Source organism: Ictidomys tridecemlineatus, chromosome 12, assembly GCF_052094955.1.
Source record: "Ictidomys tridecemlineatus isolate mIctTri1 chromosome 12, mIctTri1.hap1, whole genome shotgun sequence".
Classification (NCBI taxonomy): Eukaryota; Metazoa; Chordata; class Mammalia; order Rodentia; family Sciuridae; genus Ictidomys; species Ictidomys tridecemlineatus.
The window spans coordinates 755,338-777,503 of NC_135488.1; the positions used below are offsets into that span (position 1 = coordinate 755,338).

The 22,166-nt window shown below is 36.5% G+C and overlaps 1 protein-coding gene across 1 annotated transcript in view; it reads right to left on the bottom strand.

The window, feature by feature from the left end:
• Positions 1-573: 573 nt before the first annotated feature.
• Positions 574-22,166, bottom strand: part of LOC101976104 (uncharacterized) — a 91,232-nt gene continuing 69,639 nt past the window's right edge. Inside the window, exons 4-5 of the mRNA XM_078027916.1 lie at positions 13,276-13,402; positions 574-8,525 (exon numbers count right to left, since the gene is read on the bottom strand). The gene's annotated coding sequence lies outside the window, so the exon portion shown is untranslated. The remainder of the gene's footprint in view (positions 8,526-13,275; positions 13,403-22,166) is intronic.

Here is a 22,166-nt window from a genome sequence, read left to right on the forward strand (position 1 = left end):
TCAGATTCTTCAACTCCTCCCATGAGGGTAGCTTCACCATTGCGTCTCTCTGGGCCATCTTCCTTCCTCTCTTCCTTTGACAGTTCTTCTTGTTGGGGGAAGCCAGGTCTGGCATCTCTGGGTCAATCCTTAGTAGTTTGAATCTTGGTTCTAAGTCCTCCATGCCTTATGGTGCCTTCAGGTACCCAAATAGAATGGAAAGCACCTTCTGGGAAAATACAAGCATGACCTATACCCCACATAATCACTGGATCTGGTCCTTTCCATTGGCCAGTCTGCAGATCTTTCCACCAAACTTGGCCTAAAGGGCCTGTTGCTGTGGAAGACATGTGTCGCTCAGCTGCAGTGCAAACTTCTGAGTCACAATTTAGAAAATTTAAAACAAACAGAGCATGACTAAGGTTATTTGGGGGCACACTAGTCCTATGTCCCCCTTTTAGTTTTTGTAATTGTAGCTTAATAGATAAATGAGCTTGTTCTACAATAGCTTGACCTTGAGGGTTGTAAGTAATACCTGTTTCATTGTCAATATGAAACTCTAGGCAAAATTGTTGAAAAAAGGAGCTAAAATAAGCCAGTGCATTACCAATTTTAATCTGTAAAGGACATCTTAATACAGCAAAAGCAGTCAAACAATGAGAAATAACATGTTGAGTATTTTCTTTTGCATGGACTGTGGCAAAGATAAATCTAGAATAAGTAACTACAATTACATGAACATAACATTGTTACCAAATTGAGAAATGTTAGTTACATCCATTTGCCATAATTGATTTGGTTTTAATCCATGGGGATTTACCACAGATGGTAAAGATGGAGTATGTATAACACCGAGAGCAGTGATGTACAATTTGATGAGCTTGCTCTCTAGTAATGTTACATTTTTTATGTAAGTTAGAAGCATTTTGACAATATAAATAATGTGAAGTTTGTGCACACTCAAAGACATTTGTTGACAATAAGCTACCAATTTATCAATCTTATCATTACTTGATGTTAGAGGCCCTGGAAGATTAGTATGGACCTGTATGTGGCCTGAAAAACATGGGTGCTTTCACATTTGAACTTCCCTTTGTAGAGTATGAAACAAATTGAAAACTCTTGTGATGATGTACACCCAATAGTTAAAATTTAATTTTTTTTGTAATTCCAACTGCATATAAACTGTCAAAATAAATATTGATGGGCTTGTTTGCAAAATGACTTAAACCACAAATGACAGCTTATAGTTCTGTTCATTAGGCAAAAGTATATGAGGTTTGTATCACCTTTGTACGAGCATGACTATAAATACCTGCTTTACCTGAGCTTGAGCCATCAGTGAATATTGTTAGTGCACCATCCATTGGTTGTGCACATACAATCCTTGGAAAAATAAATGGAGTTACTAATGCAAATTGAACAATTTTATCATGAGGATAATGACTCTCTATCTGACCAGGAAAATTAGCAATAGCTACTTGCCAAGTATTACAAATTTGAAAAAGTCAATCATTCTGTTGAGAAGAAAATGGAATGATTATAATATTAGGTTCTGATCAAAGAAGCTGTAAAACTTGTTCTTCTCTTGATCACTAATTGAGCAGCAAAATTATGAAAAGGAGTTAATGACTTTTGAGAAGAGTGGGCTAAATGAATCCACTCAATAACTTCCAATGTTTGTGATATTGCCCCTGTAGGAACATAAGCAGTTGGAAATATCAATAAATGTATAGGCTCTTGTGGGTTAAATCTAGTAAGTTGAGCATTTTTAATAGCAATTTCAACTTTTCTTAAAGCCATTCTCACTTCGGCTGTGAGCTGATAAGAAGTTGGAAAAGGATATCCCTATAGTATCTGGAATAAAGGACTTAAATATGATGTAGTTAGCTTTAAATATGGCCTCAGCCAATTTATACCTCCTAATAGTTTTTGAAAATCATTGTTGTGCAGCTCCTTGACTGGGCCACAGTCTGAGGAGACTCAGTCAGAGGGTGAGGAAGACCTGGAGGAGGGCTTTGGTAAGTTATGTCTGGCTGGCCCTGCACCCACCATTCAGATCCAGCCCCTCTCCTCCAGAACAAGGTTCAGTGACTACTCTGAACTGGCTATATCCTTGCTTATGCCCCTCCAATGTGGCCTTAGGACAGCGCAGGAAGTCGGGGAGGACATTACAGGTTTTCAGCCTTTTAAAGTCTTTGAGCAGATTAACGAGCAAAATCAGCTGTCTGTGTGCACACTGCAGTTCCTTTTAAGACTCTAAAGGAGTTCAAAAGTGCTTGCTGTACTTACAGTCCAAATTCAGCCTTTGTTCAAAGTTAGCTTGATTTGTTATGCAACGAGCCTTTACCACCATGTGACTTGATCTCTATGGCCAAGATTTGTCTATCAGGGGGTGATTATCTCCTTTGGTGATCTCACTGAACTGATTATTGCACCAAACAGTCTGAGAGAAACCAGAGGCAAGGCTTTGATGCCCCTTTGGAGATGTTAGTGGGTGGGAACTGGGGAATTTACAGACCTAGAGAGATAATTAAATTACAATATGGCCATTTATGATCAGTTCACTGAATGTGCCAAAAGGGTGTGGCAAAAATACCTTTTTGGGATCAGCCTACTTTGGATTTTAGTCAGATTAAACAGGATCAGAATAGCAGTTTTCCGATTTTGTGGCGCGTCTGTACCAGGCAGCAAACAGATAAATCAGAGACTCAAATGCCTCTGAGTTCCTGGCCAAACAGCTAGCATTTGAGAAAATCAATAAAGTTTGTCAGAACATCTTCCAACCTCATTAAAAACAAAACAAAACAAAAAAACAAAACGGATGGATTCTGAGTTCATTTGCCTTTGTGCAGATGTTAGTCCTACCCAATTACAGAGTTTTACACTCAACATGGCTTTAAAACAGACCCTCCAGCCTCAATTTCAGAGACTCCATTCTCAAGGGTGGTGTTTTAATTGTGGCAGGACTGGGCATTTGGCTCAGGACTGCGGGTCTCTGTGCAGTAGGGCAGAGACCTCTTGCAGTTAGAGCAAATTAGGCCTATGTTATCTGGGGGTGAAGCCAGAGTTAGACAGGCAGTCAGTATAGATAGGTAAATCAAGTCAGTTCAAATCTAGGAGGCCAATTTTGAGTGAGTCTAGGAAGTTAGAGACAGTCCTCCTGAGGGATCTTATCAAGAACCTGCCCCTGCTCCAACCTGTGCCATGGTAACCTGTCCCAGGTATTTCCCCTCCCTACAGGGAGCTATAAGGTTGTTAATGTGTCCTTGGATACTCCACCCTGCCCTTCCCCCTTCATCCCACCTGGTTCCCACTTTTTGTCCCTCCCAGTGAGCATTCCTGGGCCTAGTCACCGAGGCAGGAAAGAGAAAGATGAGGGCGAAAGGCAGGAGAACAAAGGAAGCCTAGGACACATAAAAAGGGCAGAATACCTCATTTCTTGGGATACCAGGATACCAGCTAGGGCCCCCTTCTCCTTCACAGGAGAAGTCTATGTTATCCCTTATTAAATAAACCCTGATTTATATGCTTTCTTCAGCATGCTTCTCTAAAGTTTGAACTTCAACATGTGAGGAAGCAGAACTTGTCACCTATAATCAGATAACCAGCATTATCAGAGGTATTGGATCATGAATCACAATAGGAACTCACTGTAGTCCCATTTCAGGTATTAAAGTTCTTGCCAGGGCTGGTCATAAGTGCACAGTATGGGTGGAGATAGCTGGTAATAGTGAAAAGCTGCCATGGCCTGCAACACATATTGGAGTGCCCCTACTCTTTGGTGAGCCTGGGGGAGGCCTTGCCTTAGGTTTTTTGAACCCTAATAAGGTGGAAGTGAGGTCAGAAATGGAGGTGGCCATTAACACCACATCTGTACCAATCTTCTCACGCCATGTGGTCATCTTGCCAGTAGCACATCTCACATTTAAAAAGGATATATAAACTTCCCATTCCAAAGCCTGCCGTCATAACTTGCTGATGAGCACATATGGTGGCTTTTGGTGTCTTGGTGCCTATGATAGGGATAGATACCAATGGGGAAAAGAGGAAGATATTTGGAGTGACTGGGCTTTTCCATAAAATTTATAAACTTGCGATCCAGTTTTCCCACTTCTGGATATGTGTTGGAAGCAAATGATGAGCTCATAAACATAGTTTTATGGGAAAAACAAGCTCTAGGGCTCTAGGGTCCAATTACACAGTAAGGTGAGTACACATAGGAATGTGTGGTACATTCACAGATGAGAAGGAAAAACTCTCAATATTTTCTCCATAATGATATTTGAGGTGAAAGATATTTGAGGTGAAAGATATATGATGTACTAATTGGATCATGTAAAAACATATATCAACACTTCCCTCTGAACACAATATAACAATTCTAACCTGTAAATTGAAAATTATTCCAAAAATTCTGTACCTTTAGCTGGGGGTATAGCTCAGTGGCAGAGCACTTGCCTAGCACATGTGAGGCACTGGGTTTGATCCTCGGTACTATGTAAAAATAAATAAATAAATAAATAAAATAAAGGCATTATGTCCATCTAAAACTAGAAATAATCTTAAAAATTGCAGTAACCCCCTAGGCACTCCCAAATTACAACTTAACCTGCCTTAGAAAACTAAAATGACATCAAAACTAAAGCAGTTCTCTGTGTGAGACTACTTTTAGTAGAGAAAAGAAGAAAAGGTAGAGCCATAAGCCCCGGAATGCAGAATGGCTGATGACTGTGTAGCTGAATCTGAAATCCAAGGAACCCAAAGACACACACTGCTTCCTTGTCTCCTATGCATAAAATTTATCTATATCCTGCAATATTTACATATCCAATTAATTTAGATCAAAGTGATAATGTGAGTGTTCCATTGACCCAAAGGGTTAACACAAAGAAAAAATGTAAGGTAATATGTATTATTTTGCATTTAGCTTTTTTGTTGTTTGTTTTTTGATACTGGGGATTAAATCAAGGGTTGCTTAATCACTGAGCTACACCCCTAGCCCATTTTTGTATTTTAGTTTGAGATAGGGTATCACTAAGTTGCTTAGGACATTGCTAAATTGCTGGCACTGGCTTTGAACTTGAGATCCTCCTGCCTCAGGTTCCTGAGCTGCTGGAATTACAGGCTAGCGCTACAATTCCCAGGTGTGATTAGCTTTTGAATATGACTTATCTATACTCCAGTGTCTCATCTAAATAAGAACTTTGATTTTTCCTGTGTGGTGGCAAGTGCTTCTGTTCCTGTTAAAACCTAAAAGGGGACAGGTGTAATCTGGAGTATCTCATAAAAACTCAGTGGTAGAGGAGTTTGGAGATACTTTGCCATATACTCTCTATCTTTTAATCCCCAATGTAAAATAACCATGATAAATTATAGAGTAGAGTGAAAAGTAGCCAAAGTCAGATTGTATATAAAATTATATAAATTATGTGGGAGGTTAAAATGCTCTATGAGTATAGCTTTTTTCCCATATTCATTATTGGGCACTTGTTTCTGGTTATAGTTCCCTTCTGGTTGTTTCAAGGCTAAATAGGTATTTGTTACTGGGCAAAAGTATTTTCCTAAATTTTTTAATGTGAGTCTAGACTCCTTGGGGGTTATTCCTGAGGTCTTCATGAGGAAATCTTTGGCTTCTTCAGTATTTTAGTTGTTTCCTACCACACATGCCAGGAGCCAGGATGGGTCAGTGTCCAGCTGACCACATGGCTTCCTGGGCAACCATTGGGATCTCTCCCTCCAATGACCCTTCTTTTCACAAAATTTGCACTGGTGGCTCCTGGTTTCTGGGGTATTAAAAGACCCTGTGTTGGAAAATTGTGTTGCTCTCCAAAATTGCAGGGCCCTTAGGAGTTCTCTCATTGTATAAGGTACAAAAAAATTGGGAGGTATCAAGAATTGAAATCCAGGGGTGCTTAAACACTGGGCCACAATTCCCAGTGCTTTTTAGTTTTTATTTTGAGATAGGGTCTCATTAAATTGCTTGAGGCTTTGCTAAGTTGCTGAAGCTGGCTTTGAACTTGGGATCTTCTTGCCTCAGCCTCCTCAGTTGCTGGAAAAAATGGTGTCCACCACTGGGACCAGAATGTGTAGGGTAAATTTGAGAGTAGTAATTCAAGATAGAGAAATCTGGGGCTTATTTTCATGTTCTTATATCTTACCTATAACTGTCTTAAGATCACCATAATTACAAACAGAAAAAAATAACTGAAGATCTGATTTATGTGAATACTATTCTCTAAATGAGCTAATGTTTCTAAAAAGATTAATGGAGATATTTTAGTATGTTTTTACTATCTGTTGCATGAAACCTTTAGTAAACAGGAATACAGTATTTTATAATCCACTGTAAAGACTTGAAATTGTAGATTAACAACTCTGAGGAACAAGCCTTCTTCTGCTAAAAGAATCTACTTTTTCTCCAGTTTTTAAAAGTGAAAGTATTGAAAAATCTTTGATTTATAATAAATTTGCATCCTTCCAGAGACAAGGTTTCTAAACTATTTTATACTACTTATGAGAATTTCTTTATTTCTCCCACATCACCTAGGGTTGTTTAACAAATTTTAGGCAAAAAAGGCAATCCCTCATTTCCCTCTCATGGTACATCAAGAGAAGTTTTGCTATATTTCTTATATTTCTAAAGGTGTTTTCTTTATTGTAGATATTTTGCTGTCTTTTAAGCACATATTTCAGGCAAATATCTTTCCCCATCCCCTATAGGTATCAAGTTTCTAATGTTAAGAAAAATTTGAAATTTGAGTAAAGACTTGGGCACAGTATTTACACTGTTTTGGGTTCTATGTACTATGACTTCTCCAGTGATAAGCCACGTTTGTGCAATTGCTAAAAGTTCTGCAACAGTTTTTACACTTGAATTACCCCTCCCTGTTATGATTAGTCTGGTGAAGGGTAAACCATATTCTTTCATTAAAACCTTTCCCACATTCTTCACATTGAATCTCTCCATTATGAATTCTCTGGTGCTGGGTAAGGCTTGATTTATACCTAAAAGCTTTCTCACATTTAGTACATTGTAGGGCTTCTCTCCTGTATGAATTTTCTGGTGTTGAGTAAGGCCTACTTTTTGAGTAAATCGTTTGCCACATTGTTCACATTTATAGGGTTTCTCTCCAGAATAAATTCTCTGGTGCTGTGCAAGGCCTGCTCTTTGAGTATATTCTTTCCCACATTCTTTACATTTGTAGGGCTTCTCTCCTGTATGAGTTCTCTGGTGTTGAGTAAGGCATGATCTTCGATTAAAAGCTTTGCCACATTCTTCACATTTGTATGACTTCTCTATAGTATGAATTACCTCATGTTTGGTAAGGCATACATTATTTTTAAAAGCTTTCCTACATTTATTACATTTGTAGGGCTTGTCTACAGTATGAATACTCTGGGGTCGAGTAAGGCATGATCTTTTATTAAAAGCTTTGCCACATACTTCACATTTATAGGGCTTCTCTTCTGTATGACTCTTTTGGTGTTGACTAAGGGTTGAAAATGCCTTAAATGTTTTTTCACATTCTTTATATTTGTAGGTTTCCTCACTGCTATGCAATACCTGGTGTTTAAAAAAGAACTTGCCACATTCTTCACAATTGTAGGGTTTCTCTACACTATGAATTCTGGGGTGCATAATAGAGAGTGATCCTTGATTAAAAGTTTTGCCACACTCTTTAAATTTGTAGTGTTGACCACTGCTATGGTACCTGTGGTCTTTAGAAAGTGGTGTGGAACTTCCTGCTTGAACATATTCCTTAAATATGTGGGGCTCCCTTTCAGGATGAGTCCATTGTATTGAGGAATGCTTGCAGTTGGATAAGAAGCTCTCTCACATTCCTCACATTTGCAAGGCATCTCTTGGCTCTGAGTACTTTGATGGTGCTTTGAGCAATGAGGAGGGACTTTCTTACATCTGTCATCTTTGTGAATGTTCTGGGCACAATTACCACACTGATGTTCCCTTTGATTGCAACTAAATTTATTATGTGTTTTGCTAGATTCATGCTTTTTTCCTCCAATGTAAGGGCACTGGTAATTGCTTAGCATAGAGACCTGGCTGAAGGTGTTGCTTGTTTCATCACATGTGTTGCACACTTTCCAGAAATCTGTATCTGAATTTTGATTAAGCAGTAGGGAGTACATAGGGGCCTTCCCACAATCATTAAAAGTGTATCTTTGAGTACAAGAATAAATCTTTTGTTCATTGCAGAATGATGGACAGAGTGTAGAGAAATTTTCAAAATCAATATTTTCAGAAACTTGTCCTTCAGTTATAAATTGAATACTTTTCTGAGCTATTAAATCTTCTCGAGGACTGTCGATATTATTAAGGACATTTTTATTAAAAACTGTCGCTATTAATGTGTCTTCTTTATAATATAATTTCTGATCTTCATTGTTACTTACACTGTTCTGTATTTTATTTTGTTGTAAATACTCAAGGTAACAATTTTTATATCTTCTCTTTATCACTTTTATAAATAAATGTTCTCCGTTCAGTTCTGGTAAAATATCCTGGGTATGATGAGAGGTCATGGCTAGAAAAAAATGAATATAACAATTATTTTACATATTATACTTATAATACACTTTACAAATCTAACATACAATTATAGCAGTCAGAACTTCAATAGTATGGCATCAAAGACATAATTTCTCCATAAATATATGAACTAAATAACAATGGACAGACAAATGTACTTTGTAAGAATTACCCAAATCATCTGAGAATTCAATGTGCAAGAGAAGTACATCATTAAAAAGAGTAATATAGCAGAGAAAAGGAAAATGTGTTTCTTTTATTCACTACAGGCCTTTTTCCTCAAGAATGTACCATTCTACAATTAGGAAAAATCAACCAACTTCCTTCTTTTCTCTCAAAAGGAAAAGGAAAATGTAAACATGAACATTTTTGGCTTTCTTGGCGACTGCCTGAAAAGCACTTTCTGTCTACCATGAGAAACCTGGATATAACAAATGTTGGATGACAATAATACAGATATTCAATAGGGGCAGAGAGTATATGGTCTCTAAGGAGAAATATGAAAAATTCTTTTTATTGGTAAGCACACATTACACACAAACACACACACACAGGCACAGCCTATGTCAGTATTACCTAGATAAAGTCAACACATGGAGATCAAGATAAATAACTTGGTGTTTAATTTTATAACTTTGGTTATTTACTGATTCATTTCATTAACAAATTAAATTTGTTAAATTCATGAATTTACCAAGTATTTAATGGTATTTGAAAATATAATATATGGTGCAATGACTAATTCTAGCTAAGGAACATTTTATCTAATCATCATTTTAGTGTTTAGAAATCATTGTATTCATTCAATTAGCATTTGTCAAAAATACAGTACATTTGCCAGTGCGGTGGTATAAGCCTTGATTCTGCACAACTCAGGAGTCTGAGGCAGGAGGATCCCAAGTTCAAATTCAGCCTCAGCAAACTAGTGTGACTGTAAATAACTTAGCAAGACCCTGTGTCAAAATAAAAAACAGTAAAAGGGCTTGGGATGTGGCTCAGTATTTAAGTGTCACACCATGGGCTCAAAACTTCTTATGTCCTTTAAAATAATATATTGGGCTGGATGTGGCTCAAGCGGTAACACGCTCACCTGGCATGCACAGGGCGCTGGGCTCAATCCTTAGCACCACATAAAATAAAATAAAGATGTTGTGTCTACCGAAAACTGAAAAATAAATATTAAAAAATATTCTCTCTCTCTCTCTCTCTCTCTCTCTCTCTCTCTCTCTCTCTATATATATATATATATATATATATATATATATATATATATATATATCTCCCTCCCTCTCCTCCTCTCTCTCTTTAAAAAAATAATAAAATAAAATAAAAAATATATATAGCGGTCTTTCATCAACACTTCGAACATGCAGGAGTTGGTAACCATTTCACTCTCTGCACTTGTGAGTTCCACATGTGAGTCAGATGAGGCTGCAAATTATTTTCTGTGGCTGCCTTATTTCATGCAATGCAAAGTCCTGCATATTCAACCCTTGTCACTTTAATTGAAAAGATATCTCTTTTCTATTAGTAATTGATTGTGTATAAATACCATCTTTTTTACTCATCCAACTCCTGATGAGCACATAGGTGGAGTCTATGTCTTGACTACTGTGAACAATATTTGCACTGAAGCAGTAGGGAGCTCTCTCTTCAACATGATGATTTAATCTCCTCAGGATACCTATTTAGAACTTGTATTTCTGGATAACAGGGTCATTCCACTTTTAATTTTTTATGTGTGGTGCTTAGGATTAAGCCCAAGGGTGTGATACTATTGACTTACTACACAAAACCCTTTAAGCTTGCTAATTTTGAGACATGGTGTGACAAGCATCTTACATGTTCTCCCTATTACCTAAGATTTCAAACATGTAGCACTGTGCTTCCTGTTTTTCAGTTCTTTACTAACTCCCATATTGTTTTCCAAAATGACTATTAATCTACTATTTGCTGGCTGTTATATGGACAAATCCAAAGTTGTACAATACTCAAGGAAAAATGGACACTTGCTATCAAAAGAAAAAGTTATGAACTAACCAAAAGACCTAAATAGCCTTGTGAAATAAGTTTAGTTTAGTGAAATAAATGAGAACACAGAAAACTGAGTAAAATTCAGATAAAAAAATCATTACTAGACACAAGCAAAAATTGTGTACATGAAAGACTTCTTAAGAAATAGTGTCTGAGAGAGTGGGGTGGGGGTTGAGCACAGCTGCAGTCTTAGCAAATTGGGAGAATGAGCCAGAGGGGCCAGCCTCAGCAACTTAGTGAGATTGTCAAAAATTAAAAATGAAAAAGGCTGAAGAAAAGAACAATGGAAAAACAACTGAGTTCAATGTCCAGTATCAATTTTAACAGTCTGAGAAAAGATAAATATGAGCAAAAAAAAAGAAGTCAAAATTAAAGAAGTTCAATTATGTCTAAGTAGAAACAAAAAGATACAAAGTGAATTGTACTCAATTTTTCAGTGATCTCAAAGAGAGAATCTTGAGAGCACCAAAAGAAAAATGTGCAACTGAGAAGGGTAGTTGAATATAATTATTAGTCAATTTATTAATGGAAGCCTTGCAATACAGAATGAAACAGGAGAATAGCATCAAAGGGGTGATAAAACAAACTTCCCAACTGAGAATACTATAACCAGAAATACTATACTTCAACATAAATAAAAATAAAGATTTTAAATATGTATAAGTGCACCCAAACATTATAATTACTTGAACTTTTTTTCAAAAGATACTAAAGTGAATTATTCATATTGAAAAATGAAATAAATGTGCACAGCAACACAAGTCATATAAAATTTTAAAACTTTCATTGTAAGGAAGATTCATGTACCAATACAGAATTCAATTTTACTGGACTAATGGGTCATAGAACACTTTTTCTATAGAATTTAAAGTATAAAAACATAAAAATCATCATAAACCTCTAAATATGTATGAAATATAAAAATAAATGTGTCATCAATAACATAATTTTCAAAGGATACATAAATATAATAAATTTTGTTATGAATTGAAGTCAACTTGTTGCCAGTTAAAAACCTAGTGTAAGTTTAAAATCACTTTTTAAAATTTTTTTTTATTATTAGTTGTTCAAAACATTACAAAGCTCTTGACATATCATTTAAAATGATTTTTATAAAATATCAAAGTAAAAGACAAAATACTCATAGAATAAAGGGAAGTGAAAGAGGAATCAATTAATGTCATGATAACAATCTATGAACCACAAGATAACCCAATTAAAAAAGAAGGAAAAGAGAATTAAAGGAAGCAGAGGAAACAAATAAAAAGTTACAACTATATGCAGATTATCAGAGACTAAACCTAAAGATGCAATTTGAAGGCAAAAGTGTATAAGAATATTGCACACAAAAGTGATCAGAGGCTGCTGTGAAAATGATTATCGTATGTGCAACATACTTTAAAACAAAAACTTATGAGATACAAAGTATTTTATCTCAAATGTAATTTTATTGGCAAAAGAAAAAAATTAAAAATTAAATAAAAATAGAAGCAAATATAATTGTATTGACAATGGAAACAAAAATCAGACATAATTTAATTTCATCTTACTTGCCCTAATTTGTGAAATATTGGAAATGGCCATTGAATTATAAAGTGTAGGTAAAAAAAATAGAAACATTAAATGAGGGAGGAAACCTACAGTACAACTCAAAATCTACTGTATAAAATGAAATACAGAAAAGGAAAAAATAAAAAGAAAATTTAACTAACAAAATTCAGAACAACCATTGATTGATTATTGTGCAAACCCTTTTATATAACTGTAGTTATCACCTATAACCATATAAGCAAAATGAACAGTCATTCACTAATGACAGAAAAGTTCCACAGAATATTCATTATAAGTATTTATAATGAGCTCTGATAAGGAAATTTCAAATAATAAAAACATAAGGATAAAAGAGAAACTACTTTCTGATACTACTATATTATAATAAATTCACCTATAGGTCTCCAGAAATGTGCACAGATTTCTGAGAGACATGTCAAATGATGAAAATGCCATCAGATCATGCTGACCTCATAAGCAAAGGGGAGTGCTTGGGATGTTGATTTGACTCAACACAGACATCCATGGAGAAGAAGGAGGACATTAAAGAAGAGCAAACCATGCTCAATATAGGACAGTACAAGAAATAAACCTAAGCTCCTGCAAGACCATTTCTGTGGCATAATAACTTCTCCACCAACATTTGAATTTGGCTTCTTCCTTGCCTTTGGACCTCTCAACTGTGTCCTCTGTTTCATGAATTTCTGCCCACCTGGGTACATAGCTAAGGGCTCTCTTCTTTGCACCAGGGGAGGGTGTCCAAATACAGCTTAGAGGCAATGTGTTCATTGGAAAATGAATTGAGTATCTGTTGGGATTATTACTGAGAATATTGATGCTTCTATTCTATCTATAAAGGGAAGAATTTGGATTTTGACATGTAGGTCACATCTTTCTATATCGCTGCATTACTATAAGTACCACGAATTTTAAGTGAAAAATATACATCATTTCAGGAAAAAGAAAGATTAAGGACTGAAATAAATGGCATTAACATTTTCTTCTCTGTAACAAAAATTTCCCAATCCTTTTTCTTGAAAGCAAGAATCTGAAACTCATTCATGAAGAGCAGAAGTGCTCAATAGATATTCTGCAAGGTACGAAAATTATACAATTAGGAGTTCTGATTTATTTGGAATTCTGAAGGGAACTCTGCTCACCCAGGAAGACCAGGTTTCTGTAGGTCTCTAGCATCACTTCTTTGTATAAGTTCCTCTGAGCAGGCTCCAAGCATTCCCATTCCTCTTCAGAGAAATCAATGGTCACATTGGTGAATGCCAACAGTTCCTGAAATAGGAATAGATAAATTAAGAGCACATTGACCATTTAATCATTCACAGAGCTTGAAAGTTGGCCGAAGATGAAATGATAGTTAGTAGACCTGGCTCTTAACTGGTGAGTGTTGTTTATTATTCAAGAAAATACTTCATAATAGTGATTTTCTCTATTATAAAACTCTGAGAAAAGAGTGTCACAAATCCACAAAAAAGTTTTTATACTCTAATTTTACAAAATAAAATGAAAAATTAAGGCATCAACAGAGCATATTCATTTTAATTGTGAATTTATATATCAAATGATAAATTGTCTATTTCTCACAGAAGAAAATTGTGGTGAGAAGAAGGGTGATTTTAAGTGCACAACCATTATATAAAATGAGGTTAATGTCTGTGAACTGCAGGTAGAATAAAATGAAAGCCTACAGGACTGTGGTCTATTTCAGGACCTCCAGTAATAGAGCCAATGTCTGTATGAAACAAAAGGCAGCAGAGGTTGCATTCCCCAAAGCAAGCCACAAAAATAAAAATTACTAAGAAAAAGAGTTTCTGTATCAAACATGATGGTTTATGTAGATTATTTAGAAAATCCTAACAAAACACCTCAAGTCAAAGACAAAGAAATATAACATTATAGGGAAAATGTGGCAGACAGCATTTAAACCAAGCAAATAAGGTTAAAAGAGTTGAAGAACAAATAGAACAAATTGGTACAAAGTGTCAGTCAATATAAAAGGACACATCATCACTGCTGTGATGTCTGTGGCCAAATCAAAACTAAATGACATAATAAGTATTTCAGCAGACTTTCCATGGCATTGTAGAGATTGAGTCTCTTCTAATCATTCTGTTCTTTTAGGACTTATTTTGTTATTAGGGGAAATGAATGTGCATTTTATTAAGTTTTGTTTATATATAGATAGTGGAGCATCCAGATGGAATGAAAACAAAGCAGGGTTCACTTCTTCTAATGACCCAGAAACATCCTCAATGGGAATCTAGGAAACCAAGACAATCCGATGTCCATTTATCAAAAAGAAAACCTTTTGAATCTCGCAGGTCACGTATGCCTGGCCTGGCTTTGATGAAAGTAAAAGAACAGAGGGCTCCTGATATCAGAGGGATATGTGTACCATATATGTTTTAAACAGAGTTCAAGTTGACTGTTGTGATAAGAAAGTGAAGCAAATTGGATTTAAAACATGTTAAACACAATACTGGAACAGTGGAGAAGTAACAGTCTGCATATTCCATAGTAGTTTGGGAGGAAAATTCAATGCTGCCCCTGACCTGGGAAACTCCTGGAAAACAACTACATCTTCCTCCTACTTCTCTAGGCTTCCTTCTCAGGAATGATTACCTACCATTCAAATCCATATCGGGAAAATATGGGACTTATTAAAAAAAAATGAGTCCCAAGGATCTTCCTTTGTAAGCTCAAGATTACCTTACCTACTAATCACTGAGCTCAGACCTCTCTGCTTTCCAAATTTATTTATTTAGTTTTAGATGAGAAAGAGCCACTATCTGAAGGTAAAAGTATTCATACTCAGAGGGATTTTGTTTTCTGGTTAGGATTGAATTCAGGGACTGTTTACAGATTTACCACTAGCAACATCTTTAGATCTTTTTACTTTTTGAAACATGGTGTCCCTAAGGTTCTAAGACTAATCTAAAATGTGCAATTCTCCTCCATTAGTGTCCTGAGTAACTGGCATCTCAGCCATGCATCACCCACTATGCGTGGCCAAATTCCAGTCCATGGGAAGCAACAAAAGTGTAAAGAACTTACATTTGTCCCTGAAATGGAAAAGCATCCATCTTTTTCAGAAAGTATGTGTAATATTTGGTTACTATCTCCATGATAACCATTTACTAAACAGAAATCATGTGAATAATTCTAGGATTTGCCAAATCTTATCTCACATGATTCAATATTAATCTCTAATATTCAGATGATAAGATCTATGACAAGTTGATTATCACATGTCTTCATGGATGAGGAGGTGATAGCTTGGTCTATATGAAATTCACCTAGGCAGCTACCAATCAATTTTTAAAACCTACATTCATTTCTCTGCCACCATAATGGTAGATTTTTCCTATTCATTATTTTTCGTAAAATTTCCAAAGCTAAGCCCTGAAATTCCACTTGAAATCACTTTCCAAAACACAGAGCACATGGGAATCCCATGAAGAACCCTCTGTAGAAGAATAAATGCAAATAAAACATTTAAATAAAGTAACATATGTCTGATTTTTTTCCTAAAATTCAACTTTATCCTGAAGTATTGGATATATATTTTTAATTTGAAGACTGATAGTAAAATACATCTTACAATTAGGGAAAAGTTGAAGCTGAAGTAAGTAAAGACATCTTTTGAAGGTGACAAGCCTGGGAAGAACCGTACTGAATCAGACCCAAGGTTAAAGTCAAGGCATCCTGACACTTTGGACATTCTTCATCCCCATTCTTACTCACTGAAGTACATTGTGGTTTCCTGTACACCCAGAGGGTGTGCGTTTTTTAGAATACTCTCCTGGAACTCACAACTCAGAGAAAATATATAGAGTAGAACCAAAATTCTTTATTACCCCTACAACATAATTTATAGGCCATCAAAATCTCCATATAATGGAAGTTAAAGGAAAAATATTCATGTTACAAGGGGTTACAATGTAGATAAAATGATAAAAGAGGTTCCTCTAGGCCCCAGGTCAATCAGTGTTCCCCCAAGTCTCCACTTGGAAATCTGTTTTCTAGAAATAGATGATCAGGAGGCTGATGGTCAACAGACAATCTAAGAGAAATACCCCCATGGGTACCAAATGTCATCCCAGACGGTTCTGAAATCCAGCACCAGGGAAAGAATAGGACACTGGATAAGGACATGCCACCTAGTAAAGTTTCTGTTGTACTGAGCTTTCCACTAGTGACATAAATATCTAAAAGTCACAACTTAGGAGTGGAAACATTTATTTCAGCTCACAGTTTCAGAGCACTTAGTCCATAGTAGTCTCACTCCAAGACAGAAACATCATAGAAGAAGAACATGGAGAAAAGCTGTTCATCTCATGACAGCCAGGCAGCAGAGAAGGAGGAAGATGCTGGGAGAAGATGATTCTGTTCAGAGCTACCCCAATGATCTATGTCCTCCAACTAGTTCTCTTCCCAATAGTCCAGTCAGTTGTTAGTGGACTGGTCCAAAAAAGAAGTCAGAGCCCTTATGGTCTACAAGCCCATCTCTCCACCTTGCCGCAACTGGGGACCATGTTTCAACATATGAAATTTTGGAGACATTCCACTTATAAACCAGAATACTTGTCAAAGATATGGTGATAAGATGAGTGTGCCTAGGAAAGAAAAAAGAAGGCACAAAGATTTTCAAAAGCAGATCTGGTGATTATTCTCTGCTCTCAAACTATGTGAAACATTAACCTCCTAAAAACATACATTTTCAAAAACCATCATCCATTACTTAGGGGTAAATGACAATTAAGATAAAGCATTAGCTTCAAATATTGCATGGGTAAAAATTGTTAATAATCCTGTGATCTGCAAATGAAAAAAAAATGATATTTTGGAATCTGTAGAGGAAACTCGAAAATAAAGAATTTTTTTGTCAGCCCTGTGAGCAGCTATCTAAGTTTTGAGATCCTACCTCTCATATTGTGGGAGAATCAGAGAAAATAAATAACCCTGGGGAGAAAGGAAAAGCTGATTTCTGATGCCAACAAAGCTCATCCTACACAAAGACCACATCCACCAAATTGGCTTCTCCCAATGTGGTGCTCTGTATCCTCTGACAAACTGTGAAGACACAGAGATATCAAAAGATGGCTCTTTGTAATGACAGATGCCCACACTTTTCAGCTGCTGGCTGTTCTCCCACCCTATAGTCCAGAGAGGTCAAAGGGCTATCATTCCATAGTAATGAACTTAGATCAGCTGAATCTGGCTCTACTTTTATTTTTTTTTATTTATTTTTTTTTTATTGTTGGTCGTTCAAAACATTACGCAGTTCTTAATACATCATCTTTCACAGTTTGATTCAAGTGGTTATGAACTCCCAACTTTACCCCGTATACAAATTGCTATATCACATCAGTTACCCTTCCATTGATACATCAGACACTAGAAAAGCAATATGGCTCTACTTTTAGGCAGGATATTTTCCCTCCACAGCTGATTCTCCCTTTTACAAAAAAAAAAAAAAAAACAAAAAACTGCAGATTCTACATTTTCTAACATTTTAGATATTCCAGCACTATTTTTAGATTTATTGTATGACTGGGCCTCACAAGCAGAGGCCATTCCAGAATTTACACAATTTGATGAAACTGTGGAAAGACACCCCTTCCTCTCTTACTGCAGGCCTGATTGGAGAGTTTCCTCCCAGAATCCATGAATGGGGAGAGGCCCAACACAGGCACAGAGTTCCAGGAGGTACAATCCAAACCCTGGCTGAATGATGTCAGAGTGGCACACTCTTGGCCACAGCTTTTCTCAGCAAGTTGCTTGCTCAGAAAGAACTTTTGCATCTTGGCACAGCTTCACTCTAGGCTTCAGGAGATACCAGAACTGTCCCCTTCTTCTTTACTGGGCTACTCCTGTATCTTTCTTCTACACAGGGAGTCACAAGTGTGCATGTGTAGTATTATAACTCAGTTGATGCAGCAAGCCAGCTCTGGCCTCAGCACAGGAGAACAGCAAAAGCCAAGCCTGGCTATACCAGCAAGGAGGGAGCTAGGTGAGGCTAGTGTCTGCATGACCAAGGCTTCTGACACTTTCTCTCTCAGTCTATTTCATCAGAGCAAAAATAGATAAATAAATAAATAAACAAACAAACAAACAAACAAATAAATAGTAATTAACCCCCCCAAATACAATTATTAAGCACATATAAAATTGTTGTCATACAGCAGGAATACTTTTAAAAAATGAGTTCAAAGCAAGAAAACACATATTTTAGCTAGCTCATGTAAGGAGTCTGCATAACCCACATTTCAAGAAGCCAACCTATTTAGAGGAATAAACCTGTATGCAGAGGATAAACCTGTTTGCAGAATTCAGAAGCTCTGGAGACAGATAGATGGATGACATGTATCTCCAGAATGATTCAGTCTCTGGAGGAGAGGTTTGGAAATCCAAGGATTTAACTCTGGGAGCTCAACACCTTCTCCTGTCCTCCAAAAAATTTATATAAGAAAATCAAGCAAGTTCAAAGAACAGATTGATAAATTCAACTCAATTAAAATGTAGAGAAGTTCATGAAAATGTAGTATGAAGTGAAAGGAACCCTGCTCCCTGAGAAATTATCTGTATGAAAAAAATATAAATAAAAATGCATTGTCAGTAAAATATGTAAAGCCGAAAGAATTAATAATTAAATGTAATAAAATGATGGAAATTGAGTTAAAGTAAAAACCACATGAGAAAAATGCTGAATGTCAGATTATGAATAAAAGTAATGTAAAATGACATCAAAATAAGTAAGGGTAAGTGTTCATGAGGAACAAACACACATGAATGAATGCTCAGATGATTGGCACATTTCACTGATAGTTACTAGTAAATCTGAATTTATGTATAATATACAACCCACTGTATTTCCCAATGAGTAAAATATTCATGAAACATTAATATTTGGGAAAAAATTAAGAAAAAGACACTGTCAACATCATCACAACACAAACTTGAAACAATTCCAGATCCACAGGCAGTGCAAGGAGTAAATTAATTAAGTAGAACAGAGCTCCAGACAGCAGCACAGCATCATGTGTTTAAGAGAGCCAACAAAGAAGTGGTTAAAAAAGAAAAGAAAAGAAAGAAAGTCTTAACATAATCCTAATGGAATAGCAATGAGAAAATTAAGTTATACAAAGCTCAAAACTACTACAATCAAGCAAAAACAAAAAAAAACAAAAAAGAAAAGAAATTATTCTAAGAAATACATGGTAAAATTATGAGCAGTGACTAAGTAGTCACAGGACTGTCATTATCTCTGTGCAGAAGGAAGAGGAGGTCCGTGAGACACACCAGAAATGCCAAAACCCTTATGTTTATCTAATGAGGACTTCAGGGGTGTTTGGATTCTCATTTTTGAAACACAGCATTGCTTTATGGAAAGAATCTTGGTTTCTTCAGAGCATTTCACCTAATTCACTCCTATTTTAAACCATAATTAAAACTCTTAAACTCATATCAAAAAATAAAAATTTCAAGTACATGGATAAACTAGAATTGTATGACTAAGATTTTATGAAGGAGACAACAGGGAAATAAATCAGGTCAGTAGCCTGTTGTACTCACTGTTCAAAAGGGAACTCACAAATTAGAATAAATGCATCCCCACAGTTAGGGAGCATTCACTATAAAGTTGCAGCCCTGCAGGGGTCATTCCTAAGGAGTGAGTGAGGACATTCTGAGCAGCTAAGGAGAAGTTTCTCTGAGGTCAATGCACCCTTTTCAGAGTGTGGAAATGCTCCCTTTTCTAGGGTTATGATTCTCACCAGTGAATAACACATAGCTAAAGTTAAAGTCCTGACATTTAATGTCTGCTTTCTGAAACCACTTCTATCAAAAAAGAGTGTGAATTTCCACAACATCAACCAATATCCTAACAACTGATTATCCAATAATTCAATTTTGACTCTTGGTAGAGATCCCACAAGTTTATGGCTCAACCCTGCAGTACTTTGCCTAACTGGGATTCCAGTTACCAACCTTATGATATCATCTATCCTCTTATCTACTTCCCATAAATTGGGGGACCCTACAACTACCTTACATGTTGAATAATTTGATATAACTATTGACTCAGAATAAAGGAAAACATTTGACTTTGTGTACCATCTTTTCATAACTCAAGAAATTAACACAGAAAAGATGCACGGAGCATGAAATGTGGCAGTATATGCAGCAGGTTTGAAATCCTAGGGAACTGTCAACTGAATACATTGATCCATCCATCCTTGGTGTTCTTCCAGCATCATATTAGAGACTCCCCCTGCCTAAGCTGGGCATGGTGGCGCACAGTTGTAATCTGAGCAAGTTGGGAGGCTGAGACAGAAGGATCAAGAATTCAAATCCAGGCTCAGCAACTTAGAGAGGCCCTAAACAGCTCGGTGGAACCCTGTCTCTAAGTAAAATATAAAAAAGGGCCAAGGACATGACTCAGTGGTTAAGTGCCCTGGATTCAATCCCTGGTACCCAAATTTAAAAAAATAAGTAAAAAGAATCTCCCTACTGATTATAACTTTGATGATCCTCTCTATGTTAACTAAAACCATCCAAACACTCACAAACAAATAATTGAACAGTTTGCTTTTAGTGGGCAGAACAAAATATTTGTTAACTTAAAACTGGCTTATGGGCTGGGGTTGTGGCTGGGGTTGTACCTTGCACATGTGGGACCCTGGGTTCAATCCTCAGCACCACATAAAAATAAATAAGTGATATAAAGGTGTTGTGTCCAACTACAACTAAAAAATAAATATTAAAAAAAAAAAACTGGCTTAAATTTCCATCCTGCCTCTAGCCCCATTGATACCGACTCACCTCATCCTCAGCTAAGACACACTCTTTTCCAGTCCCTTCCTAAGTACCTGCTGGCTTCATGGAAAAGCATTCTTTGATCTTATTTCTGAATTTCTGTTGTTGTTGTTGTTGTTGTTACTGGGAATTGAACCCAGGGGCAATTTACTACTGAGCTTTGTCCCCAACCCTTTGTATTGTTTTGACCTTTCATGGTTTCACAAGTCCTCCAGGCCGACCTTGAACTTTGAGTTTCTGGCCTGCATGTCTGTGTCCCTGAGATTCCTGGCATTCACTTTGATGCCCAGATTGATCTAAATTTTCTGTTCTTCATCAACCTCACCCATTCCTACCTGCCATGTGTTCTCTAGAAATGGGTCAGGGTCCACTTCATGCTTTGTACATAACCCTTTCTCCTCTTCCACTGAGACTTATTTTAAAACTGATTTGAATTTTTCTTCTACTTTTTCCTCTGTTTCCTAACCATGAGGAAAACTAGATTAACCTACTTCCTGTCTTAAGTCAGAACTTAAGCCAGGTTTTATGTCCTTCAGCTCATGTACCACTGGAACCAAGAAATCTGGACTTTAGAGCTGATGCAAGAAGTTCTGAGAAATAGCTCTCTCAAGGCTACAAGGGAATTATGACTTCTGACAGGGCACAACTGGTGGGTAATATATATTTTTTATTTTTAATTGATTTTATTTTTTAAATACATGACAGCACAGTGAATTACAATTCTTATTACACATATAGAGAACAAATTTTCATCTCTGTTCTGGTGGGTAATATTTGAGGCACTGCTTAAAATAACCTCTGTTCACTGGCAATTAGAATCACATTCTTTGGGACAGGAGTCCCTCTATTTTCTTTAATTCTTTTTTTTTTTTTTTGTAGCATAGCAATAACACTTTTATTTTTTTCCTCAAATCCCTTTTCTCTGTATTGGAAAAGGACTAGGGACAAGGACTAAGATTTTGCTATCATATTTGGTCACCATGAAGAAAAATGAATGCATCTCCAGCCTTCTCAGGCAAGCCTGGCACTCAGAGCAACCCCACTTTCACACTGAGGATGCAAGGTGCTGATTAGTCCATTGACAGCTGAGTCTGGAGAATTAGGAGACAAATGCATTTGCCTCAGGTTGTCCTGGGTGAGGGGTAACTGTAAGTAAAGGAAAGGTCTGATGGGTCTTTCCAGGACCTGCCAAGGATCCTTGTCTTCTCTTCATGAATGG